Raw genomic sequence first — 27566 nt, 5'->3', positions numbered from 1 at the left:
GAGTGGTTGCAGCAAGATGGTGGCTGGGGCTGGGATATCCAAGATAGCTTCACTCATAACGCCCATCACCTTGATGGGTCAGCTGAGAGTTTTGATCTCTACCTGGCTTGCTTGGTCCTCCATATATGGCAGCTGAATATCAATAGATGTTCGGAGAGGAAAGTCCAATATGCAAGTGCTTATCAGGCTTCTGCTAGCCTCATGCCTGCTAACATCCCATGCGTCCAGCCCAGAATTGGTGTGGGAGGGCATGACACAGGTTGTGACTACCAGAAGGCACATTCACTGGGACCACTAAAATAATATGCCACGCTGGCATATAGGAATACACAAGTATTTTCATTGAATGGGTGATTTAAGTATTTAATGCAGAACAATTCACAATGCTTCACTGATGTAACTACATTTTAAGGTTAATTTGCATTCAAATGATCCCCTTACTGTTTTGTACTTTTTATTTACTTATTTACATATTTATTTATTTTGATAATTCAGTTGGTCTCCCCAATCTGTACACACTCAAACATAATTGAAAATTTGTTCTAAACTTGGAAGAACAGAAATTTCTTATTATCCAGGCTTTCTTAACTTTTTTTTAATAAGGTATACTGATTATTTTTGCAGATATCTGTATAAGCATTACCTAAATGGTGAACCATAAGTATTCTTCCCTTCTTTGTAGCCTCCCCGAGTGTGTGACACTGGAGAAAATAAAATTCATCCTTTGCCCTAAGGAAGATCAGGCTCAGAAATATAAATTAAACCACAGATGAATTGAAAGAAACGAGGCAATTTAAGAGGATGTGATTTTGTTATAAAAGTTTCTGTTTTGCAAATTGTAGTCATCTACAACTCCCCGTTAATAAATTTAAGAATTAGCATACTATTAATGAATTGCTACAGAAGGAGAAAGGACGGTAAGAGGTAAAAAGGAATTTTTAAAATTTCCCTTTTTTGTTCAGTTTAGGAGATTTTTTTTTTTTTAAATATATCTTATTGATTTTTTACAGAGAGGAAGGGAGAGAGATAGAGAGTTAGAAACATCGATGAGAGAGAAACATCGATCAGCTGCCTCCTGCACACCCCCTACTGGGGATATGCCTGCAACCCAGGTACATGCCCTTGACCGGAATCGAACCTGGGACCCTTCAGTCCGCAGGCCGACGCTCTATCCACTGAGCCAAACCGGTTTCGGCCAGTTTAGGAGATTTTATAAAGCCCTAGGAGTTGCTATCATTTGAGGACAATTAGAAACAAAAATGAAAACCAAGTGTCATCAAGAAAAACATTCGACGTGGCACACGCATGCGGAAGTCAGGCTTGTACAGATTGGTGAATATCAGGCCATTTTCAAGGCGTGTGATAGCCTTTCTCTTACATATTTAAGGGACATTTTAATTTATGAGAAAGGTCTGATAGAGGATTACAGTTACAGAACCGAAAACTGCGCTGAGGTGTAGCCTTCTGATTGTACTTGAGTGCGGTGCTTCCCAGACTTGAACGTGCAGGCAGGTCCTGGGGGTCTTAGTAACCTGCAGGTTCTGAGTCAGTGGCTCTGGGATGGTGCCTAGGGCTCTTCATTTGGGACAAGCTCCCGGTGATGTGGTGATGCTGGTCTCCAACCAGCTCTAGGAAACGTAACCCTCCCATGGTCTCCATCCTCACTAAGCCTCTGAGGTAAACCTGCTTAATTCCCTCACAGCTTGGTACGTGGATTTTCACTTTTGTCATTGACCATCGGCAGGACAAATAGAAATCCTTTTGGCATCTTCTCACATATGCTCGAGCCGTGTATTTCACCACTAGGAAATACGTTAATTTAAACCGTTTCCTTTGGTATATGGCATAAAGTCATTTGTGTAAATCTGGCCGCTGCTAGTGGTTCTGTGAGAGGGGACAAGGGTCTCAAGGGTTGGGCCATTCTTATAAACGCTATTCTTGATAAATGCTAACCTGTAGCCCAGTAGCACAATATTCTGGAGACCAGCTGCAAACAGGCTGAGATCCACAGGAACCCAGCCTGGTAAGTGTAGCCAGCTGCGAAGAAGAAATCAGCATGTAACGAACCAGAGTGTGTGCACCAGCAGTGGCTGAGCCTGCCTGCGGGGAGAAAGAGCTTAGAGACGAGTCCTCCTCTCCTTCACTTGCTGCAAGTGAGTGAGACTACCTCGCGGCAACCATGTCTCATTTTTTAGTAGAACATCTTGAATTCACTAACAGTATAACTTGAGAACCAAAGAGTTACTTGGTTTACGGCAAATTCATTAATCCATCAGAGATGTCTTATCAGACCCCTCATATCTGGCTGTCGACCAGGACTTCTGCTTATATCAGATCCTCCTTCAAAGCCCAGGTACATGGAGGGCCAGACACTCTGTTCTTCCAGCTGTTCGCCACGTTGGGAGCAGCGTGTCTCTACCAACATAACTGCCTGGCTGCCTGCGCCACCCCCAGGACTTGATCGGAACCAGGGAAACTTTCTTACTTTACTCTGGTGCATTCATTTCTCCAGGCCTCTGTTTCTCATTCTGGGTTTAAACGTACCTCTAGAAACCCGACCTGCATTGCTTTTTATGCAGGTTTTTCACAGTATATTCTTTTCTTCCAGTCTCCCTTTGCAGAGGGAAGCATAGTAAGTGCAACCCCGTAGATCCAGGCCATTTGGGCAGCCCTACCAAAAAAAATTGTTTTTCAGTGAGACAGTATATTTGATTGGAAAATTAGGTGCTAATCTCCACCTAAGAAGACAGAGCCTGTGGAACCCCGTGGAGCGCAGGTTTTGAACAGGCAGTGTGGGTAACAGGAGCAAGGGCTTTGGGATCAGACACACCAACTTGGATTTGAATCCAAGCTGTGTAACCTGAGGCTGAACCTGATGGAAATCATTTTTCTAAATCAGATGAAATCTGGTGAGGATTCCTCCTTCTCAGGGGGTGGGAAATTTACTCTTTGTCATTGTTGGCACTCCTCGCCTCCCGGGAGGAAAGTGTGCTCCTGAGGGAGGCTCGGTCAGCGGCTCTGCCCCACTATGGCCAGCTCACCCAGGGGTCTTAGCAGAATTTCCAGAGACCATGTGTCCACCAGCATCCCCTGGAGAAGCTGCCAGCCACCTGCAGCGGGTCCCAACCCCAGCAGCTGAGAGGGTCAGGGCTTTGCCCTTCATGGGCCAGCAGCCCTTCCCCTCTCAGTGTTGGGGAAATCAGCCCCAGGGGTTGAGTAACTCCCATTTTCAAGGCCACAACCTTCACACCCATATCTCTGAGGGCTCCCAGCACCTTCACTCCTTTGGTCTCCACCATGAACACTCAGAAGTCTGCAGGTTGGTCCTCCCCAGACCCAGTGAATTCTCTTTTGTTCTAAAACACCAGCAAGAGACAAAGCTATTTGCAACTACTGCTGACGTTTGTTGCGTACTTACTTGGAGTCAGATACCGTTCTGGAAGACCATTAAGTATCTTCATTTTAATTCGCATAACCATTCACATAACATGGTCCATTTTTACATAGAAGGACATTGCGGTTCATGGGGTCTGGCCCAGAGCCTAGGGTGAGTGAGTGGAAGAATCTGCATGTGAACTCAGATTAGCTGGCTCTTTGTAACCAGACCCTGGAAATGTGGTTGCTGAGCTCTCACATGGCCAACGACGGTTCCACCTTGAGGATGTTTCTCCCGTGCGTTTCCCTTACCTGAAAAAATCAGCGTGGAGTAGTTGCATTCCACCTTCCATGTCAAAAATCTGTGCTTCTGCTCAACTGCTGTTTTACTTCCGGTCTTTTTAAGCAAGAAAAAACCTTTTTTTTTTTTAATTGAAAAGAGTGCAGAGCTGCAGCCATCCCCCTGGAAGTGTGGCTGAGTGTGGGGAGATACCCAGTGACTGCTGGCCGACAGGAATGGTTCTCAAACTCCCTGGTTTGCTGAAGGAGCTTGCCGATTACTCTCTCCAAAGACCCCCAATGCCGACTCCCTTTGAAAAATCACGTAGAACTTAAAAGGGGTGCAATACAGGAGAAAAGCAACCTTTGTCCAAATTTTAAATAAAGCAAGAGATTCTGGAAGCCAAGTGCTCTCTGGAGAGAAATCTTCAGTAGGTTGTTTCTGAACCATTAGAGAAGTATATGGGAAAGGTCCAACGAGAGTTCACTAGAGGACAAACAATGCAAAACTCATGTTTCCTTTTGTGAAGAGTTCACACATGAAGGGTATGTTGTCGGCAGGTTTTGTCTTGATTTTATCAAAGCATTTGACCAAGAATTCTCTGAAGATGGTGATGTTGATTAGATCAGTGGTTTCCTTTACTTTGTTTAGTTGTTGTTTTTTAATCCTAAACCAGATTCTAAACCTCCATTCCATGTCTATCGGAAAGGAATTACTGAGAAAGGGGCCCAGGAATCCATGTTACTAAAGCTCGCCTGGGGCCAGTGCAGCTGGTCCATACACTGGTATTTTTAAGCCAGAGACTGGTTTTCAGACTTTTGGGGGACAGGAAACCCTTTCATCAAGTGAAATCTTGGATGAAATCTACCATATAAAACAGATAACAGTAACATTTTACTTGTATAAAATGTTTGAAGTTTACATTTATAATGCTTACTGAAGAATAAGAACAATGAGACAGTTACAAAGACATTAAAATCTTAAATCAGGTGTTGATAGTAACTCTAATAGCTATATTCATATTACCAACTTCTGTGTTTAATAAAATTATATACTTTGCCTTAAATGCATAATATTTTAAAGCCCAATATTTTAAATTACCCAATGTAGGTAATTACTTGGAAATGGTAACAAGAGTTTTAGTTTTAGTTTTGTTTTTAAGGAAGTTGCCTTAGAATCCCAGGATACTTCTCAGTGCAGCCAGTCTAAGGGAGGGAATATTTGTTTCAGAACGGTAACCCTGTAACTAACTAACCTTATGGAAACAATTGCTCACATTCCTTATCATAAATCTAGACTCATACAGGAAATATCTAATTCTTAGAATAAATATTTACCCTCCCTCAAGTAGGATATTATCACAAAGGACTTTCTACTGTGATGAAAGTGAGGCCATCCAGATGCCCCGAGCCTCGCCTGGCGCTCAGTGGGAGCCCTCTCCGGAGTGGCCTTGTATCCGTCTGTGTGCTTGCTTGACCAGCCTCATGAGAGCAGACCATGCACACCAGCATTTTTCACAGGCTGAGGCGGGGCTGCCGCTTCCCTTCGGTGTCGCACGCATGAGAAGCCCAAGAGGTGCAGAATGAGTCTGCCGTGGGGACTGCCTAGATCTCCCAGGCTGAGTCGTTGGCACCGGGTACACAGTATCTGCAACAGGTGGGAAATTTGCACATATGCCATTTCGGTGTCATTTATAAAATAGTTAGTTTATAAAAATATCTAAAACACATTTAAACATTAGAAACAGATGGTGGTGGTATCCTTGGAGCACTTCCAATACGAGTCTTTTTAAGAACAGTAGTCTAATATTGACTGGATGCTTGATTTGTGTTAGGAAAAATGTTTGGTTTCCTGGGGAATACAGAGATACATTTGGGGACAACTCGGTAGTGTAGATGAGGAAAAAACGATAACTCAGAAAGTGAGTTCATGTGCACAAAGAAAGGACAGACTACCTTTGAGTACAGATGGAGGAGTGACCTCTTCTGGACAGAAAATCAGGGAGGACTTCCTGGAAGAGGAGACTTACGTGGGGTGGTCCTGCGGACATAGAGGACTTGGATATGAGACTCTTAGGGAGGAGAAATGATGTTCTAGGCCACTTTAAGCTTTTGAGAGCATATACTTTTAGGGAAAAATAATGTAGGTAACTAACACTATTCTCTTAAGCAGAGTACCTTCTTCATTAATAAATGAGCTCTATATGCATTTTAAAAAGTACTTCATTAATAATCCCTAAAAGGGACCATTCTCAAATATTTAAACATGCCTGAGGTTTTTTTCTTTCCAGAGTTACTCCCAGCAGGCAGTGACTTAACTTGCTCAGATTTAGGCCTTTCCAGCGATATTTTGCCTAACTTGGCTGCCCCTTTAATACCTACGTGCATCATAAATTTACCCTACGCCTGGGCTCTGTAAGAATGATAGCCACTCATCCCTCATGTGTCCACCCACGCGGGCATACTGAGCACCTGGTTGCGAGCCAGGTCCTAGAGAGGTCTGGGCACCCAGCAGGGAACAAGTCAGAACTGGACAGGTGAATCGAGTACCTGGAAACCCCCTACAGGTCTTATCATTAAACTGTATTTTAAAAAGATAACAGTGTAACTTTCCCTACAAACTGATAACAGCATTCAATGTGCACCTCCCAGAGCTCGTGTGTTTCAACAGGGATCAAAGCTTTTCCTAGAACTGCCTCTCTAATCAGGCCGTGTGTGAGGGGAATTGTGGTTTGAGCCTTGGGAATTTTCCAGCTTATATGGCCTTTTAAGCAGCAGGGTTGGTACTGTCCTATCTGTACTTTGTGGTGGGGACTGGCTCTGATAATACTCTCCCCAGGAAAGTGGCTTAAAGAAAACTCTACTGTACGGGGAAAATCAATTAGATATCCTGTAACAGAAAAGAGCTCTTGTTACAATTTTGCTTTTCTGAGCCCAGAGAGGGGTTGCGGCATAGTGCAGATACAGGCTGCTGGGTGCTGTTGGTCAGTGGGCAAGTCACTTAACCTCTCTGCGCATCTGTAAATAGAGATGATTTCATGTAATAATAGTACCCACCTTGAAGGATTACTGAGGGCCAAACAAGTTAATATGTAATATAGAGTATTTAGAATTGTGCCTGCCATAGAGTAAGTATTAGATTACAAGTAGCTAATAGTGTTTTTCCAGTTTGTCAGTTTTTCTGAGAATATGTAGTAGATATAAAGTAAGAGTGGGTAAGAAGCTAGATTTTTTTTTAAAAAAAAGGATGCCTAATTCCTCTCCCCCCTCTTCACACTCTCACCCTCTTGCCCCACAGACCCAAGAGTTATTTATTTTGTAAGGCCAGAACACCATATTTGAATGTCTGACCTTGAACATTTCTGATTAAGTAGTTCTGGGCAACGCTTTAATAGTTGGAAAATAAATCAGGCCTCCCACACATACCTGCTCAGCCAAGAATTTGTTTGCCCCAGGATCTGTGGGTGGGCGGGAGTGGAGGCAAGCGCACGCCCAGGCCCATGTGCACTCTCCGTTCTTGCAGGAAGGAGGCTGTGCTGGCTAGTGTTTCCCTGTTGTCTCTTCCCTTTCTCCTTCTAGAGAAACAATATTTCCATTTTTTAAAAAAATGCTTATTCTCTCTCCTTTCCTTGACCCCAGGGGCACACTCCCCCTCTTCCCACTTGTTCCTTTGTTTTCTAAAGCTTGGCCCTTTATTTGTCCCTTGGCATTGCCCTGGGCAGGCTTCTCCCAAGCCCAGGATGGCAGCACACGGGATGTGACAGTGAGCCACAGGCTGCCCGCATGGATCACAAGTTTCAGAGTCTGTGGCAAGGCCTCTGGGAATGTCCTGGGGTTGCTGTGGCTCTTGTGGTGGGGACTCGAGGAGAACCCTGCCCCTTGGCCGCCGCCTTTGCACGGGGTGTGCTACAGGCGTGCGTCCTGAGGAGGTGGGTGAGGCTGGCTCAGTACGCCCCGCAGAGAGGCCTAGTGTCCTGTACTTGCCAGCCACGTCCGGACACGTGGTCTGTGTGGCCTTCGGTTCCTGGTTCCTGGCTTGTTTCATGTTTTTCTTTTCAGCCTATTGAGCATTTAATCCCACTGTCCTGGCTAAGTCCTCTCGTGAGAGCAGGTGTGTTCTGAGTGTGAGAACAGGCGTGTGTCGGGTCCGTCCTGTGGGAAGCGGCCTGGGCTGGGTGGAGAGAGGGCTTTGCACCCCAGGGACACATCCTCGGCCAGAGCTAAGCTTAAAGGTCACCTGACTCCCTTCAGTTTCCACCGGCCCCTCGGGGTGCTCTGCGGGCGAGCTCTCGGGGACACGCCTTTCCCTCTGCTTCCTTCTCCGATTAGGGAAGGACTGGGGACGCCAGGCTGGTGGGTGTTGGGTGCGTTCTTTGTAGGAAGTGGCCTGGCTTTCGGGTGGGAGGCTGGTATTTGGGGGCCTTTGCTCTGGAGTTAGAATCTGGATGGGTCTTTCCCAAGAAGCCGCCTTCTCCCTCCTGGCCGACGGGAACTTTGGCGGCAGCAGAACTCACTGCTCCAATACATGGAAGAACTGGCAAGATTAAAAGGAAAGAAGGTTTTGTTTTGGAAATTATACAAACAGCCTCTGATCTAGGGTAACCACCAGACATCCTGTTCTCAGCATGTTTGCTGTGTGTCCTGTGCAGCTCCGTGCGGCTGTGCTTAGGGCCTCGTGATGTGAAATACAGACCTCCCTTAACTCCCAGGCTCTACCCGTCTCATCATGGAGGAGAGCCACTGTGCTCCCCCCTAGAGTAGGGGAGGGGGTGGCAGTTTTATATGCAAAAGGCCCACCACCCTCTGCCCGGAGGCTGTGGCCTCTTGGTCAGGCCTCCCCCACAGCCGCCTGGGTGGGCAGTGGCACCTGCAGGGCCCAGAAAGCACCTTGTCGCTACCAGGGCAGCAGCTCGGGGAGAAAGTGGGGCCGCAGGAAGCAGGCTGTGGGAGGTGTCTGTAGGGTGGGAATGTGTTGACAGTCATATATATGTGAGGGGCGGATGCTCAAACTTATTTGGGGAAATTACTTTTACTATTAAACAACATGTGCATATATGTGTACTTATATACATCCAACGAAATATTTTGGGACTATTTCAAAGCAGTTAGCTGTTAACAATAGATTGTTACATACGTAAAATGATACCTAAAACACACATAAGATGATAAACCCTAATGAAGGCCACAGTAATTCTTACCTTTTTACGTAGAGTACATTCATTCAAAATAACTTCTTCCCAGTCTTGGAATTCCTTCTACCGTATACACAGGCGATAATCCAGGCATCATCTCTCTCTTCACTTCCCTCCTCCCCTCTGCCTGCACTTACAAGCACCCCCTACCCCGCCCTCACACAGGCCTCGCAGTCAGAGCATGTGCAGCTGAGGAAGGCGGCCCAGGCAGAGGGGTGTGAAGTGACCCGGAAGAGGAGCAGGCTCGAACCTGCCCCGAAGGAGGGAGACGGGGGTCACAGAGGACCCTCCCAGGCCCAGTGCTCAGGAGCGGAGCGCCATGGGACCATCCTCGGGGAATGGCACGCAGCTAGTGTGGGTGCGAGGTACAGAGGCTGGCGAGGGGCAGGGTAGGCGGCGGCAATCTCAGCAGGGATGGTGCTCACTGCTTGGTTAAAAAAAATACTTCTGTGGCTAAGAAGTATATTTTGTTAGAAAGTATTTACTTACATCATGGCAAATCTTTTTCCTTTTCTACTTGACCTCTGGGTTCAAGTCAGAAGAGCAGCACAGAACGTGCCTGTCTGCTCCCTGCCACGTGCCTTCATAGGTAGCTGGTCTGTTGCTTCTTGACACCTTGCCCCAGGCGGTGTATACCTTTATCCTTCTCAGTAGATTTCCTCTAACCCAGTGATGATTCCGTGGTCTCTGCAGAGTCTGCCAGCAGCGGGCTGTGGTCTCCTAGATTGAGCTCGTACATCTCCTCTCCAAAGCAGTTACTGCCACTGCACCCACATCTCTTCTTTTCTGCTGGGCCCTCCCTCTGGTTTTACAGGGTCCCCCAGGGAAGCAGTCCGGGAGTTAGTCCAGCCGCCTTCCCGCCGTACCATCTCCTTCCGGTCATCTTAGGGTCCGGGAGAAAGGAGAAGTAGGCCTTTCTCACACATGCCCTGGGATCCTTGTCCTAGAGAAATAGTGCTTTTTTGTTTGTTTTTTGTTTTGTTTTGTTTTTAACAATCTCACCACTTTGCTTCTTACACTTTGGAAGCAAACTAAGAAAGAAGTACATACCTGTTATAGAAATGAATTGGGATGAACTAAAATCTCTCAGAAGTTAAGGGTCGAGAGGGGAATTTTATAACTCAAGTTCCATTTTCATGTGAATTATCTGTAGTTAGAAAATGTCGGTTATATATTCTGCAGGAGCGATTCGGTCGTATGTGTAATGTGAGAGCTCTCTGCCTGAGAGTGGAGGGATTGGGCCCTGGAGAGGAATTCCCTGGGGCTGCTTGTTACAGAAGCCGGCACCTCGAGTAATCCCTGATAAAATATCTGTACTTTCCAGACCAAGCCAGGGTTGCCTGTGGATTAGCCTCTTTACAAAAAAAAAAAAAAGGAAGCTATGGAAAACGTTGAGTAATTTTGGAATTACTCACCTCGTGCAGAAGGCGGGAGCTTACCTGTTAGCAGTGGTCCTTTGCAGGGACTTCTGCCTACGTGGGAGTGGATCAGCGAAGGAAAGGGAGGATAAAAGGAGGAGAACATTACGCAGTTGTTCAAGTAGAAGTTTCCGATCTGATCAGCGAGCTAAGGACACCCAGAGAAGCCTCTCTGCTGATTGCTGGGGTTTAATTATCTGACGATGGAGGGCAAAGTGTTGTTTTCCGTAAAAAGAGTGTCTTGGATGCAGTTGTTTTGGTCTCTGGCTGTGGGCCTTGCACAGGAGTCCAAGGGAGAGGGAAGGAGAGAAAGGGTTTACTACTGTGTACTCAGCCTGCGGTCCGTGGACAGCACGCCAGCGTCGCTGACGAGCCTCCTAGAAACACAGTCTCAGGCTCAGACCAGAACCCCTGGACCAGAACCTGCATTTGCACAGGACCCACGGGCAATTCCTGTGCACACTGACGGTTCAAAGCACCGCCCTAGCGGGTGACGACAGTGCCTGATTCACACGGTGATCTGCCTGCCTGGGCACAGTGAGAAACACTGAACAAGAAAGGCATATCAGCCCTGAGTGTGGCATGTCAGGAACCAGCGTAGCTTTGTTTCCAGCTGGAGCCCAGGCCCTCTGATGGTGTTTGCTTCAACAGCAGAGTTCTGTTAGGGGAGGACGGGTGTTTACCGCACAGAGGAGTGAGGTGCTCCGTGGCCTGATGTCCCAGGAGGAGCTGCCTCCCTGCCCCGGAGCTTTCCAATGGTTGCCGTGATGACAGTTACAGGCAGTGGTCTCCCCTAGTAAAAACTTTGTTTCCTTTCCACTTTTATCTGTGCTTACTTTGCTATACTTTTAAAAAATACGTGTTTTTATTGATATTTTAGAAAGAGAGGAAGGAAGAGAGAGAAACATGCCCTGACTTGGATGGAACTGGTGACCTCTTGCTTCATAGGTTGACGCTCAGCCACTGAACCACACCAGCCGGGCTATTTTATTTCTAAATTACAGTTGACATTCAATATTATTTCATTTGCATTTCAGGTGTACAGCGTAGCGGTTAGACAATCACACACTTCCTCCCCCCGATATTTCCAGTACCCACCAGGCACCTCACAGAGTTACTACAATATTGTTGTCTGTATTCCTTATGCTGCACTTTACAGCCCTGGACTGTTTTCATGGCTCGGTATTTGTACCCCTAAATCCCTTTACCTTTTTCTGTCCTCTCAACCCCCTCCTGTCTGATAAGCATCAATTTGTTCTCTGTATAAATTTATTTCTGTGTTTGTTTGTTTTGTTGTTTAGATTCCACATATAAATGAAATCATATAGCATTTGTCTTTCTCTGTCTGACTTCCTTCTCTTAGCATAATACCTCTAGGTCCATCCATTCCCCCCCCCCCCCCCCATTAACCATAGAGCAGAGAATAAAAAGGGAACTTTAATTTCCTTTTTAGACTTCCATCGTGTCCCTTCTTCACTTGACATCGTGTTACCCTCATGAATTTTTTTCAAGGAAAAGGGTCTGTGCAGAAAAGTGTTGCTTCCTCCGTGATGTGCCAGGAAGGAACCTTCTGGGCTCAGCCCCGACGGGCACTGCTGACAGAGGCGAGGACTAGACCAGACTGGCCGGGGCCTGTTGGATTAGGAACACCTCTGGGTTTATCCTGTTGTACATCAGTAGACCGTCAAGTGGGAAACCTTTTGTTCAAGAAGTCGTTAGCTATCACAGTCACACGTATAGGATGATGTTTCTCCTTACCTAGGGGAGCCTTTTATTTTCAGAGTAAACGAGAAGTGCTGCTATAATATATCATAACAAGTACTTAACCATTAGCACAAGTTCTCACGTGTTCATTTCTTTGATAATGTGATGCAAAGATTTTTGGGTCTGTTTGACCTTTTCCGCTATCTGTGGTGATCAGCTATTACTCTGTAGTGGATAAAAATCCACTAGGTTTTCCTCTTTAAAAGTAACAGTTAAAAAACAACAACAACATCTTTTCGTGGTAAAAGGATTGAGACTACAAGGGCATTTCCTTCAAGTTCCATGAAGACTCCATTAGCTTTTTAGAGGCTCTGCTACATTCTAGTTGGAGCCACTGTGATCTCATGCCTGGATTGTTCAGTAGCCCAATACCTGGTCTTGCTGTTGCTCCCTTGCCTTCTGTTTAGTCTCGTCTCAACATAGCAGCCAGATCATACTTGCCTCTGCCCAGATCATCTCAGTTGTGTTCGATGGCTCTCGGAATAAAAGCCAAAGGCCCATAGTGCCTAGAATCCCACGGCATGCCCCAGTCAGACAGGCCACACTTCTGCCTCAGGGCCTTGGCACTTCCTGATGTCAGCCTGGAACCATCTGAAGATGTCTACATGACTCGCCCCCAGACTTCCTTCAGGTCTGTGCTCACCTGCCAGTTTCTCAGTGAGGCTTTCCTTGACCGCCCTGTTTAAAATTTAACGCCCTCCTCCACACACACACCCCTGACATATCTTACATTTTACTTAATAAATGTTCATTGTCTGTCTTCTCTAAGCATGTTACCTCTTTGAGAAGAAGAGGTTTTGTCTTGTTGAGTGTGTGCCCCCGCCCTTAGAACAGTGCCTGGCTTAGTCAAGGTGTATTCTGTTTGTTGAATGAATGAGTGTAGCTGGCCCTCTTCAACCCCATGACTAGGTACGAATTTAGAGCCGAAAGCACTGTGGGGCTTCTTCCTATCAGTTTCGTCCTCACCCTCATTGCACAAAAGGACTGAAATGTCAGGAAAACATCTTTAAAATATTAACCGCAGCTGTGAGCCATTTAAACCATTCTACGTGGTAAGTTAGGGAATGCCAGTTGTTGATTTGTAAGGCAAATGGGAGGACACAGTTGGTACACAGCAGGTCTCCTGTGTGCCAGGCATGCAGAGTCGGGCCTGGGGACAGGAGGAGGTGCCTCCTTCAGCGATCTTCACACTTGCCCGCTGTCAGCCCCTTGGTTGTGGCAGCATCCCACAGCAACTTGGCCCCCATGCCCCCTCCTCCAAGGACTACTGCTTTGGGCGCGCCTGCCTGCATGTGTATTTGTTTGCCAGTGTTGTCTCACCAAGGACTTCCTTTGGCTGCAACTTATGTTTTCCTTTTTGTTTATAGTGTTTCTTAGTAACCCCCTGCCACAAGTCTCTCTGCAGAGTTGCTCTCCAAATGTATCTTGAACTTTGCTCTATTTCTCGTTTAGCATAGCAAGATTTACGTTGGCCATGGAAGTCTAGAAAACAAAGGTTACAGAAGTGAATGTGGCTGGTGCTCATCTAGTTTCTGGCACCCCAGACGTGGGAGTGTCCATTGCGGAGGATGGAGCCCACCCATGGGAGCCTTGTGGTCTGCCTGGCGGAATTATCCCCGTCGTGGCGATAGATGCAACAGATTCTAATAGCCCAGAGCCATCACTCATTCAGTACACTGTCTCTTGAATCTCCACTCTTCTGCAGCATGCTAACAGAATAGCAGTGTCCACCCTCATGGAGCTTCTGACGGTCTAGTGCAGTGGTGAGCAAACTGCGGCTCGCGAGCCACATGCGACTCTTTGGCCCCTTGAGTGTGGCTCTTCCTAAGCCTTAGGAGTACCCTAATTAAGTTAATAACAATGGACCTACCTATATAGTTTCAGTTTAAAAAATTTGGCTCTCAAAAGAAATTTCAATCGTCGTACTGTTGATATTTGGCTCTGTTGACTAATGAGTTTGCCAACCACTGGTCTAGTGAGAGAGAGAAATGTAGATTAAATAACCATAGAAATGTGGGATTATAAACTGTGGCAGGTGCTATGAAGGAGAAGGTGGAGGTGCTGTAGGAGCTTTGTCCTAGGCTTGAGGTCATGGGGCCTTTGAGCTTGGACCTGCAGGTTACTAGGCATATGTGTGCTTTGGAGGGAAGGGGCAGAGTGTGTGCGTTCACTTCCGGGCAGAGGAAACGGAGGTGTGCACCATCTCCGGGGTGTTGAGGGACCTTGTGCATTCCAGGGAGTAGGAGACCAGAGTGGCTGAGGTGTGAGATGGCGGGGAGAGTGGTGCGTGGAGGGGCCGGAGAGGTGAGCAGGGCCAGAGCGAGGCCTGGCCTCCACTGCTGGGTGTTTATCACAAGACCGACACAGAGCATTAGAGGGGTTTCGTAGGGCAGAGGCGTGGTCTGTTTTCTAATTTTAAATGATTGCTCTGGACGAGTTGTGAGAGGGAGAGAAGAGCAGAAGCTGGGAAACCACTAGAGTTGTTTTGTGTTCGTCCAGAAGGATGGTGGCAGCTGGTCTGGAGAGAATGTCGGAGGACATTGGCATCCAGCTTGTGATCGCTCTGGTGGGCTCACTGAACAACCTTCTCTAATTTGGCTTGGTCTTTGACCTGCCAGTGAGGTGCCTACACCTGGGATTTTAATATTTGTTGACTGGAGAAATGTGAATACATCAGTCAAGCTGGGTGGAGCTAATGTCCAGGCTGTCTGACAATTACGTTTCCTTGTAAATGAGTACATAGGCATTGTGGCTTTCTGTGTGGGTCGGTCTGTTGTGAGCTCTGTTGGCATGAGGCAGTATTGATAAACATGATCATTTCTGGAAACAGTGAGTTTTGGATCTGATCACTTTTGGAACAAGCAGAGTTGAGGCACAGAATGTAGGCATCATGAATTCTCTGATGTCACCTGGTGGAGACTTTCTGAACAACTATCTTTCCTAGGCAACATTTTCCCTTTAATGATGCTTTTCCATGATCATTTACAAAAAGTTTAAGTGACTCTATAATAGCTACATCCACCAAATGTTTCTATCTTTAGAACAGCAATTACTTCACCCAGTGGGGAAAGGTGCTGCCCACCTAAAGAACATCTTCAGAGGGCGTGTAGTTTGAAAAGGTAAATTAAATGCAGAATGATTCAGAGTCAAGGAGAATCTTATTATAAACTAGAGGCCTGATGCATGAAATTCATGCAAGAGTAGGCCTTCCTTCCCCAGGCTGCTGGCACCGGCTTCCCCCTGGCACACCCAGGACCTGGGCTTCCCTCCAGGCACTGGCTTCGTCCGGAAGGTCATTCGGTCTAATTAGCATATTATACTTCTAATATTATAGACTAGAGGCCTGGTGCATAAAATTCGTGCACTGGGGCGGGAGAGGTGGGGTGAGTCCCTCAGCCCGGCCTGTGCCATCTTGCATTCTGGGACCACTCGGGTAATGTCCTCCTGCCCACTTAGACCCGCTCCCTGCAGGAAGCTGGCAGTCAGACGTCCCTCTCACAGTCCGGGAACCCACACTCCATACTGCCCACCTGCTTGCTGCTCCTTACCACTCCCACCACTGCAGCTCCCACCACCGCAGCTCCCGCATTTAGCATCTGCCCCCTAGTGGTCAGTGTGCATCACAGCGACCGGTGGTTCTGGTCGTTCTGCTGTAATGGTTGTTTAGGCTTTTATTATATAACTTGGTTCTCTGTGCATCTAACTTTTTATTATGTGTGTTGATTTCTTTAGAGACTATGAGGTATTTGTTTGTCAAATATCCTGTTACCTCTACATATAATGATACTGTCTTAATGTTTGTTTAGTAACTGAGTCAAGGTAGGCAGCTGGACTAATTGGCTGAAGTTTAATGAAGCCCTTTTGGTACTCTCAAGTTCAGAAGATATCGAACAGTGATATGAAATGCATAATGCATTTGTGAATACTCACCAACAGTGTTTTCCTCATCTTTTGCAGGAGAAAAATGGAAGAAACATACTTTTAATGGAATGGAATAAACCGAACAGGTAACGGAAGTTAGCAGGGTATGTATATGCACTAGACAAATTTTTGCAAGTTACTATTTGTGAAGTCCTCAGAGAGGACCTGGCACATAGTAAATTCTGTATAAATGTTTGCTGTTACTAAGTTCTTAAATGTACCTGAGCCCCAAAGAAACCAGTCATATAACCAAAAACTATCCAACAAAAACGAACCCTTTGCACCTAAAGACGTTGTGAGCATCGTTGGTACGTTCTGGCCTGCTCTGTGTGACCCGTTACAGGGCCTGAGAAACGGGATTTCTTAATCCTGGAGCACCGTGAGCACATGAACTCCCACTTGTCTTGGTTCTGAGCACTCATTCAGAATGACCTTGTAAGTGTTAGATCCATTTCAGTTTTGAAACAAAACACGTTTCTTTAACATTCTTGAAGTGATAGTTCTTTATCATCGGGGGCAATGGCTCAGTTTGCAGACAGTCGCTGCAGTGGCTTCTGGAGAGCAAGAGAGGACGACAGTCAGGACAACCTCGCCGTCTCTGGTGGTAGCAGTGATAACTTGGAATAGAAAGGTTCAAACTCTCGACCCTGCCTGGCACTGACTTCATGTCATAAAACTGTTGGTGTTGCTGAGACCTCCTAGCACGTTCACCGGAAAGTTACAATGGCCGTATTATGTGCCAGGTTCTGGGCTTGGTGTGGAGATTGCAGAGTTGAACCTGTCACCTCTCTCCTCACTGTCCCCATCTGTCTGGATCTGCACCAGCGCCAGTTCCTGCCTTTTTTACCTCACTTTGGGGAGACGTGGGTCTGCAGGCTGGAGTGATGCTCGCCATCCCACCTTCCCTCTCCTCTTTGACTCTTCCGTCTCCCGGGCTCTTTCTCATCACGTGAGCACGCTGTGCTCTGGTTGGGAGAAGACACCAGGTGGAGGATGGGGCCCAGGGTCCGATTTCATAGAGTTGGGCATTTCCCTACTTGCCATTCAGATTGTATCTCCCTTCCCCCGACTCCTGTTTCACAGTATACCGAGTTCATTTTAAACACTCTGTCGTCTTCTGTTTTGCCATGTTTTTCTTCTGGGATTTTGGAAGTCACCTTTCTTTCTGGTGGCATTACAGATGACATTATTAATGAGAGAGGTGGGCACTGGTGGTGCCCGCAGGGTGTCAGTGGCCTTCAAACCTGTTTGTTGGCGCCCACGGGAAGAATCATGTTGCATCGGGACCCAGTACACATGTTGGTACATGTGGATGTATGGTTTCCCCTAATAAGACCTCTACTATATGCGAGTTGGGATAGAATTTTCTAGTCTATAGTGTTCTATCACTTTTTCTTTTTTGTCTTTTTTCTCTCTTCTTTTTTAAAATACTTTTTTTTAAATTTTTCAATCACAGTTGATATACAACATTATATTAGTTTCAGGTGTACAGCATAGTGATTAGATATTTATATAACTTATGAAGTGATTGCCCCGAAAAGTCTAGTCCCGATCTGACACCATCCATAGTTGCTATAATATTATGGACTGTATTCCTTATGCTGTACTTAATACCACCATGACTATCCTCTCTTCTTTTTAATGCAACTCAAAATAGGTTTCAGAACCTACTAGACAGTTGTACTTCGACAATCTTTCAATATTTTCATGCTATGGTATGGAGAGGAATATGCCTTCCTCTCCATATTCAGTAGTAATGTGTGCAAGTCTCTTTTATACCTAAAATCCCCTCAGACTTGCCTTAACTTAATTCTTATGCTCAGGCTTTCCCCTTTTCTAACTAAGCTGCTGTTTCTATTTTATCACATACCAGTCACTCCTCAACACTTTTTCTGTTTGACATTTGACATTTCTCTCCTGACTATTGGCCAGGAATCATTTTATTTACCATTTTGTATGAAATAGATTTCTCTGTACTATTATATCTTGCATATTAAATAATATTTTTAAAAAGTAGCACACTTATTTTTCACTAATTCCTTTACTTGTTTGGATTCTGCATATTCAGTTTCTCAGAAACATAACTAATCTCATAGTCCGATCTCACAACTCATGCCCTTACTGGCCCAGGGTCACAGAGTCTCAGTAACGGGAGGGTGTCTTCCATACCTTGTGTTTTGGTTGGTGTCATGAGCTTCAGAGAGACATCTGCTGGCCCAAATGTAGTGTTGCATTATTTTTCTATCTTGAAGTCAATCCTATTGTCCATTTTAGGACCTTAAACTTTCATAGGGTGCAGGTAAGCTTGTATATTGGAATGCACTGAAGTCACTCACCTCATCTCCTCAAGCATTTTTAGGATTTCCAGCTCAACATTCAGTGGACTGAAATGTAGTCATACCATATCACCCTGTAAGCAGCTGATGTCTAATGGGGGAAAGGGTTTCATAGTGAAACTGGATTTCTTATCTTTGTGTGTTCTTTCTCTGGTTAATCCTCACCCAAGGATATTTTTTCCATTGATTTTTAGAGGGAGGTGGGGGGGGAAGAGAGAAAGAGAGAGAGAGAGAGAGAGAGAGAGAGAGAGAGAGAGAGACATCAGTTGGTTGCCTGACAAAGACCAGGTAGGGATGGAACCTGTAACCCAGGTGGGTGTGCAGGATGACACTGTAACCATTGAGCCATGCCAGCCAGGGCCCTTGGTGTGTTTTTAATGGGGCTACAAAATGATCATTTAGTAAGGCATCCAACAAACCAGGATCCACTGAACACTTCTGAAAATGATAATAATTCATTCTTCCAAGATACTAGTAAGTTAAGAACTTACGTTTTAAACAGCATAGACTTGCAGCCTGGTTTGTTAATATGAGTTACATTTGGTTCTAGTTACAAGTCTAGTGCTGAAGAAAACAAGAATCTAAAATTTATTGCTTATTTATTTTGAAGCCCTAATTAATATGTCATAGTGACTTTTATACAATGTTTATTTTAGCAAAATCTTCATTGATTTCAGAGGCAAGTTTATCTATCAAGGAAACATAATTATATGTAAGATTACTCAGTGCATACAACAAAACTTAAGATTATAATGTGCAAAATGGTTCTATGTATTTATTTAGGTTAATCCTCTTCCAAGGATATTTTCCCATTGATGTTTAGAGGGGGGAGGGAGGGGGAGATAGAGAAGCATGGATGTGAGAGAGACACATTGACTGGTTGTCTCCCGCACATGCCCCTACCAGGGCTGGGAAGCAAGCCTGCAATTGAGGTACATGCCCTTGACCAGAATAGAACCTGAACCTTTCAGTCCATGGCTGACGCTCTATCCACTGAACCAAACTGGCTAGGGCTAAATGGTTCTTTTAAACAAAACTAAACTAATACCCACCTGTCCTTGAAGAGTATTTCTAAGGTTTTATAAACAGTAAATGAGACAACATATCACAGCTTTCTGTCCTGTTTACTCCTAGGCCATGGTGCATGCCTGAAAGCCAGTAGAAAAACATTAGAATGTGTGTGACAGCCCCTCTAAGCACGGCTTTGGGAGTATACGGGAGAGGGAGCTAAATCCCAGCCCCTACCGTGGCCCACTCCTTTCGCATTTGTCTCTTCCTCCCTTCATTTCAAAAGATGAACGCAGTGTCATAGGACAAGACTGTACCGAATCAGAGGAGGGCAGAACTGAAAAGGTTATTGTTAATGGTGCAAGGGGACAAATGAGGGTAGAAATCTAAACAGTATTTGGCAACATAAAATACTGTCTTTGAGTTTAATAACCCAAATAAGAACAACAACTTGTTCAAAGTATTTCATACATGTCCAATTTTTCTGGCCATTTTCCGAGAGGAGAAACTGAAGTGAAAATAGAAACTATTATTCCTTTCATCAAGGCACTTAGATTGATAATGAAAGGTGTGAGAAGTCACAGCAGGTAGCCAGGCACTTCTTTTTAAAGTGTGAGTAAAAGGGTAGGACAGTAAATAAGATTTGAAACAGTGTGTTGTGGGTTGCTAGCTCTGAGCTTCAGTGCGGAACAGTCCTGAAGTCTCAGTGTTTATGTTGTCCTGAAATAAGGTAAACAGAATGCTCGGTTCATTGAAGCACTCAGTCCGTGGCGGCTGCTGCTGTTGGCGTGAACAGAAAACACTCAAGGTCACTCTCAGTGCATCGTTGTAGTTGTGTTTCTTACAGTTAGGGGTGGATTTGTTTGGATCTGTCTCCGTTTTTGTAATAATTTGGGTGTCAGAAAAAACAATGACATGAACAGCATTTATTGTGTCCTGAGTGCTGAGCGTTGGGTGCAGAGCGTGAGGAAAGATAGGAGAAAGCTGAGCTCAGTTCGTGTGCAAAGAACGCGGTATCTAACTCCCGGTGGGAATCAGCGATTGCCCTAGTCTCCACAGAACCACGCGCTAGTTGGTTCTGAATTACGTTGTCACAACATTTAAAGCTTAAATAAAAATCTTTTGGTTTTCCCTTGTTGATTACCTGTGATGGCCACACAAGGAAAATACTGCTTATTCAAAGAGCAGGTTGTGATAGAATATAAAAATAACTAAGATTTCCCTAGGTTTGGATCATTACTTTAATAATCTTGATGTTTAAGATTTTTAAGTAAATATTTTCAGTTTACAGTCTATTGGTCAGTCCTCAGGGACAGAATAGTGTAATTTTTTTTTTTTTTTAAAAAACAACACATTGAAAGTAGCATTCCCTTTTAAAATCTGTGTACCCCAACATGACTGTCTGAATATATTTCCTGAATATGCGGCATTTCCAGTTGTACACAGTATATCTTGCGATTGCAGTAGGCAGCAGACCATTTAGGCAGATAGATCCCAAAGGGTCTCAGTGTCTGGGTATGTCTACGTCAGTAATGGGAAGAAAATGAATCCGGCACTTCCGACTGAGGGGGCAAAGAACTGTATTTGTGCCACCGGTTTCCAGCTTGCCCCTCAGTGGGAGGAACGGCAGCATGGGCGACTGAAGGTCCTTCACGGTGACTGACTCCTTGCGGACTCTTGGCTTTGGGTTGTGTTCAGGACTGCACAGCTGCGTGCAATGAATGGGTTGGGAAGTGGCCTGATACGTATTTGTGAAAGGGGAATATTTCTGTAACTTAAACTATGTTGCCAGTATTGCCAAAAGTTAGAATTAATACATAGGGAGTTTACTACATTTGCCCATTCTTAAAAAAAAATGAATGTCCAGGGCTAAGCAGACAGTTAATGCTTGAATCGGCCTTGATAAGCTCTCCTGTCTCCCCCACCCTCCATCCCCGTTTATGGTGAAATTAAGTGTGGGATTCAGATCAAAGGTATTTGAAAGGGAAAATAAGTCACAGAATAATTTAAATTTCAGCATTTGAATTTGGAATTAAAAGGAAGGTTGGCGGAGACTTACCTTAACCTTTCAATTTACAGATAAGGAGACCGCGTTTCTGAAAGCAGATGGAACTTGCAGAAGGTCAGAGCCTTCAAGAGGCACAACCGATAGCAACAGGTAAAGAGTAACTTATTCAACTGGAAGTTTTCACGACTTTCTCAGCGCCATTGAAGTATTATTGACAGATAACATTGCAAAATATTTAAAGTGTACAACATGACAATTTGATGTACATATGCATTATGAAAGGGTTCCCCTTGCTTTTCATTATTTTCAGAAATGAATATTAAACTTCAGGTTTTTAGTCTTTTTTATTATTATTATTTTGTTTATTTTTAACACACTACTTGGAAAGTGTGTGTCTTAGCAAAATGTAGTGGAAGTCGGGCCTCCTCATACCCGGGCGTTCGTTTTCCCACCCCACTATCGGGGGGGGCAGCCTGCCACGTGCACAGACAGGAAAACAACCTGCCTCGATGACAGTGAAGGTTTTATGGGATATTTTTTAAACCGGAACCACTTCCTTTTCTAACAGTAGTTGCTCCCTGAGAAGTTCCATGTCTTTCTCAGCTGTGGGTACCCCTGTTCAACCCAGCGAAGAGCACCCCTAGTTCCTGTATTTGAGAGGCCTCTGACAGATTGCCTCCATAAATAAAATTCTCCTGTTGAGAAGGTTATTATATACATGTGTGTTTTTTGTTGGTAGAGAAGCAGTTGTAGTGTTGGCCATTAACTTACAATGTTAGTGCCCTGGGCCTGCCGAGGCTACAGTTTCACATTTGACTCCCCCACCCCTGCCCCATAAGTCACGCAGCGCCCAATTTTAAAAAATCTCCTTCCCACAACCAGCTACCACTCTCATGTGAACGTCTGTCTTGAAAATGAATGCTCTTGGTTGCAAATGTAGTTAATGTAGAAACAGGGCAAATGGGGCAGGAAAATGAGCATCATCACCAAAAAAGTCCCAGCATGTACCAGTAATACCACTAGCAAGAGTGTCATATTTGTACAGTGCAGACATTACTGTTCTTCCATCCAAAAGCCGAATGTTTCTTAGAAGCTGACCAACTAGGTTGGGGCATATGTGAATCACCTTTTTTTTTTTTTTAACGGCCAAAAATGTACCCCCTGACCTATGGGAAAAGTATTAGTGCAGACACAATGAATACCTGGTAGAAATAGAAATAGTTTCATCTGACCTGGAAAAGAAGTAGCCTAAATATACCTAGAAAAAAAACCCAAACCTAAAAGTTATGATAGTGATAAATGGTAGAATTGTTTTCTGGCTTCTGGTGTGACATTGACACTGGCATGTACACAGTGATTATTCAGTTAGAAATGTTTTGACAGCACTCTACCTTATATGTATTTTTAAAAATATATTTCTTTATTGATTTCAGAGTAAGGGAGAGGGAGAGATAGAAACATCAATGATGAGAGAGAATCATTGATCCTCCTGCACTGAGGATCGAGCCCACAACCCGGGCATGTGCCCTTGGCTGGAATCGAACCCGGGACCCTTCAGTCCTCAGGCCGATGCTCTATCCACTGAGCCAAACCAGCTAGGGCTTATATGTATTTTTTAAAAGGTGTGTTGAACGATTGCCTTACTTTTAGCAGACAACTTGGAGAATATATATACAAGCCAGGTATGGTCAAGTATTTGTCACAAATATACTTCGGTCTCAGATTTTGTCTGTTATCTGAGTCTTCCATTGTACTTTGAAAGAGTCCTGTAGTATTCTAATAATTTAACTTTCCAAAACAAAGTGTACAATTCATCATTATACATTAATCTTTTAACGTTAGAACGATAGTATGTTTGTGGGGCCACAAGGTGATTTCATGCGAAAAGTTTCAAATTATGTGGCCCAGTTGTGGTGGTCAGATGAAGACATGAAATACTATTTCCCTTTTAGTTTGGGATTCATTTGCACTGGTCGTTTTAATTCAGATCATATATGTAAGAAGGGGAATAGCACGCCCTTCTCATTTCAATATGTAGAAGCACACCGTGTCGACTCAGTGTTTAAATAGCTAGGTTCTCACCCACGGGCCTGGGAGCTGGGAAAGGTGACCATGCTACCAACAATAATGTTATTTTTATTTGAATAGGCCCTGTCTGGGGGACTTACTATAGAACCTGAGGACAAGGGTGAGCAGATTATCTTTAGCATATAAATCTTTCAGGTTTTTCTAAAACGTGACAGGACGCTTGTCACAGTGTATATTGACCTGTGATTTCTTTGGATCCTGTTTGTAACCAGTGAGGAGAGTAACACAAGTGGGTGCAAAGAAAGAGGTCCCCCTACAAGCGCTGTGCCACCCAGGCTGGCAGGAATCACTGTGGCTGCCGGAGTCACTGGTTTGTGGAGATAAGACATGGGAGATGTGTCCGACGTGATTGGCTCATGGGAAAGTTGAAGTACCAGCACCTGAGAATGAATTATTTTAACATTTGTTTGTTTGCTTGCTTATTTTTAAATTTCACCCATCGACCTCCCCTTTGGCAACCATCAGCTCGTTCTTTATATTTATGGGTCTGTTTCTCTGTTTTATTTCACATATGAGTGAAATCATCCGGTATTTGTCTTGGACCTATTTCACTTAGCATATATTCTCCAGGTCCATCAAAGTTGTCACAAAGGGCAGAATTTCTCTCTTTTTTATTGCTGAGTAATATTCCATTGTGTTTGTATTGCCACATCTTCTTTATCCATTCATCTATCGATGGACAGAATAAGTAAATAATAAGTGATATAATAAATAAATAGGAGTTATATTCATTACAGAAAATTAGGGGACCACTCAACCACATTCTTACACGTTTTCTAGGGAGAGAAGAAAGAGATGGCATTTGAGCTGATTTGCTGGGAAGCTTGTTCAGAATGCATCCAGGGTATCGAAGTGCCACAGGAGCTAGCTGTCTGTGGGCAGACTGCACTTTGCCCCCAGGAACAATTAGGAGACCGCAGGCCTGGTGGTGGTAATAGCATCAGTCTGCCTTTGGGGTTCCAGTCTCCCTTATGTGTCTGTGTCCCCCTTTCTCCTTCCCAGTGTCATGTCTGACTCTCAGTGATGAGTGATTGTGGATTAACTGATACATTAGGAGTGAAGGCTCTGGGTTCAGACTTCATACATCAGATACTGTCTCTGCCTCTTAGGCAACTGACTTAATTTCTTAGATGCTTCATCTGTAAAGCAGGGATAATATTAGTATTTACCTTCATGGGGTTATTGAGAGGATCAAATGACTTACTGACCCGTATAAAGGGCTTGGAATTCCATCAGACACAATCAGTATGTGTTAGCTATTATTATACTATCGGACCCTATTTGATTAAAAAATTTTAATCTCTCCATAACTTCTATGTAGAGGGGATAGACACTGCACTGGTTGAATGAGTGAATAATGATGTGCATGTTATCTTTAGAATTGTTGATTAGTAATGTTAAATGCATCTTTGTGATTCGTTTCCAAGATAAGGCCAATGAAATTAAATCCACACAAGATCCTCCCACCTCATTTCACACATGCTCTTTAATCTTCTTTCCTAATAAGCCATTTTCTTTCCTGGGATTCAAGGAAAGGATTATGCTCTAAACCATGAAAAACTACATGCAACACACACACTTAAATGAAACAACCATTTTATGAAACAATAGTTACACTCAGTGTGATGAACTCTTGCTTTCTATCTATTCTATTCTGCTTCATTTTTGTAAAAATGCTGCTTGCAATGCACGGAATTCATTTTACAGCTCGTTAATGGGTCCTCCTGAGGTTTGAAAAGCACTGCATTAGGTCACTTTGACTTGTCCAGAAGCAAAGGGTGAGTGGGGGGATACCTTCGATTATAACCAATATTCCTCCCCTTTCTTTTCAGTCTCTTAACTTCTCCTGATAGTAGGGCTGGAATTCACTAGCTTTACACACACACACACACACACACACACACACACATTTTATTGCCACCAATCTGTTTAGTGAAGCCAAAGTTTGTGTTGTCATTTTAAAGGCCTTTCCATGTCACTGTAACTTGAGGTTCACTTTCAGCACATTGGGAACATTAAAAATGCAAAAAATACCTATCACTGTAAGATTGGGTCCAATAATCATTTCCAGATTAGGTATGATAATAGTAACAGGTTTTTTAGATTGTGATACCCAATTTCTGCTGTGCCCGCCCCTCCCCAGTTACATAAGGAACTAAGCGGCATGCAGAAAAAGGATGTATTGTTAGGACGGGCTCTGGAGAACCGGGGCTTTGGCCTGAGCCGTCGGTGGGCTGTGGGCCGCCCCTCCTTTGGCCGCACCCTGTGTTTGGGAGCTGACTGCCCAGAGCTGTTCGTGCTCTGTGACTGTGATGCTCATTGAACACACACCACCGTCCCGTGCTGACTCCTGACTGTTCTCACCAACGGAGTCACCAGCCAGACGGATAACTGCTCCTTAGAAAGATCACCAGCCAGATTCTTTCCGAGTTCACCACACAAGGCCTTCCCAGGTTATAAACCCCTGCTTTGCACTCATTCGTCACGCAGGTCACCAGCCACGCATCGCCTGGGTCAGCCGCCCATCCCCAGCTCCACACAGCGTGCAGCCTGCCCTGGCTCGGTGGATGTCTAATGCCACGCCTTTTCCCTCTCACGTGGAATGCTGAATATTGCATTCCCTTCTTTTCCTCTTTCCTTTCCAGGTCATAGTCTGTCAATTCCATACATATGTTTATGTCGTATTTCTTCTATATTTCATGTAAATCTCTTTCTTAGCTTTTTTCTTTCTTCTCTCTGTTTAATTTTGGAGAGCCCCCAGTGATACTAGTCAGAGCTCATAAACTCATTATCAGGAGAAAAGAACACTATATGTGGAGGTAAAATAAAGATTATAACTAGTGTCATCAGCTTTCAAATGTCTCAGGTGTCCTAGTCTGGTTCATGCTCTTCTGTTTAAGCCTTCTTACACATTGCATGCAGAAAAATAAAAATTATTCTTAGTCTGTTTATTTTCTTCCTGATGTAATTACTAGTGCAACACAGTGATAATAGACATTTGGTTTCAGGTATAGAATTCCAGACGTATTGTGAGTGAAATACGTTTTTGAGGAATGACCAGGCTTCTTGCTGTCATAACAGCACCATTTTTGAGCAGATGTAGTTCCAGTCCTCAGTCGGCAACAGACACACATTTGGGGAACGTACCAGTTACCGGAGGACTACTTCATGTCATCATTTCTCTTTACCATGCTTTGTGCCTGGAGAGAAGACGACTGTTTAAAATCATCTAAGTGCCACTCTTGCACTTCCATGGTTATATTCACTAATAAATTAAAATGGAAATTCGGAGAATTCTGAGAATAAGAATATGGTTAAGCATAGCTTTTGAAATGACAGCTCACCGTTTTCCTTCTATGTGTGAGGGTGTTTATGACACTCACTTGGACATAAAGTTTGCTCCTTTGGAGCACGTGGTTTATTCTGCGGGACAGTTGACTAGAGAACATTGGAGCCTTTCCCTGACCCACGTGGTGCTTCTGGGTGACCCAGGACGGCCTGTCCTCGGCCACTTCCTCACATGTGCACTCGAAATGCCATGCCTCTGCCTGATGAGACATTCCCTTTCCTGAAACCGAGGTGGGAGGGAGTCATACAGCTGTTTTACTAGTAAAAGAAAGGCTGTTACATTTTCTATTAACAGAATTTTGTTTGCTCTTCAGGAGGGCATTTCAGTTTTTGTTCTCTGTGCTGACCTGGTATTAACCTGGTTTTGATAATGATTAATTAGTAACACTTTAAATTTGTTTAGCATTTTAAATCTCAGGGCATATCTTTTTTGGGGGCTTGAGTTTAGTATATAATCTGAAACTTATTGTACCATAAGTAGCAAGCTACTGGCCATGGATGAAAGTGAAATCACGGCAAGAATTCTTATGTATTGAGATGATTATAAATGCAGTCATTTATAATGTACTAGAGGCCCAATGCACGAGATTCATGCAAGTGGCTCAGCCCTCGCAGCTCCACCTGCCTCATTCCTTGCTGCCCCAGCCCCTCCCCCCACCCACTGGTTGTTCCAGAAGGTTGTTCCAGAAGGTCGTTTTGCCATCCAGTCTAATTAGCATATTAGCTCTTTATTATATAGGATTATCTTGACAAAATTTTGTTTTTATAAAGTGAGCTTGACTTGCAAATATGCTAAGGGTTTTGCTGCCAAAGGATCCAAATAGAGATT

General features: G+C 44.4%; 1 long non-coding RNA gene across 1 annotated transcript in view; it reads left to right on the top strand.

Annotated features, from left to right (window-relative positions):
* LOC308527107 overlaps window positions 1-27566 on the top strand; it is a 140255-nt gene that overhangs the window by 47080 nt on the left and 65609 nt on the right. Inside the window, exons 3-4 of the long non-coding RNA XR_013996596.1 lie at window positions 15986-16035; window positions 21373-21451. This is a non-coding gene — a long non-coding RNA (uncharacterized lncRNA). The remainder of the gene's footprint in view (window positions 1-15985; window positions 16036-21372; window positions 21452-27566) is intronic.

Source organism: Myotis nattereri, assembly GCF_964212035.1.
Source record: "Myotis nattereri genome assembly, chromosome: 11".
Lineage (NCBI taxonomy): Eukaryota > Metazoa > Chordata > Mammalia > Chiroptera > Vespertilionidae > Myotis > Myotis nattereri.
The sequence above is the reverse complement of the archived record's forward strand: the minus strand, read 5'-3'. Positions and strand labels throughout refer to the sequence as shown.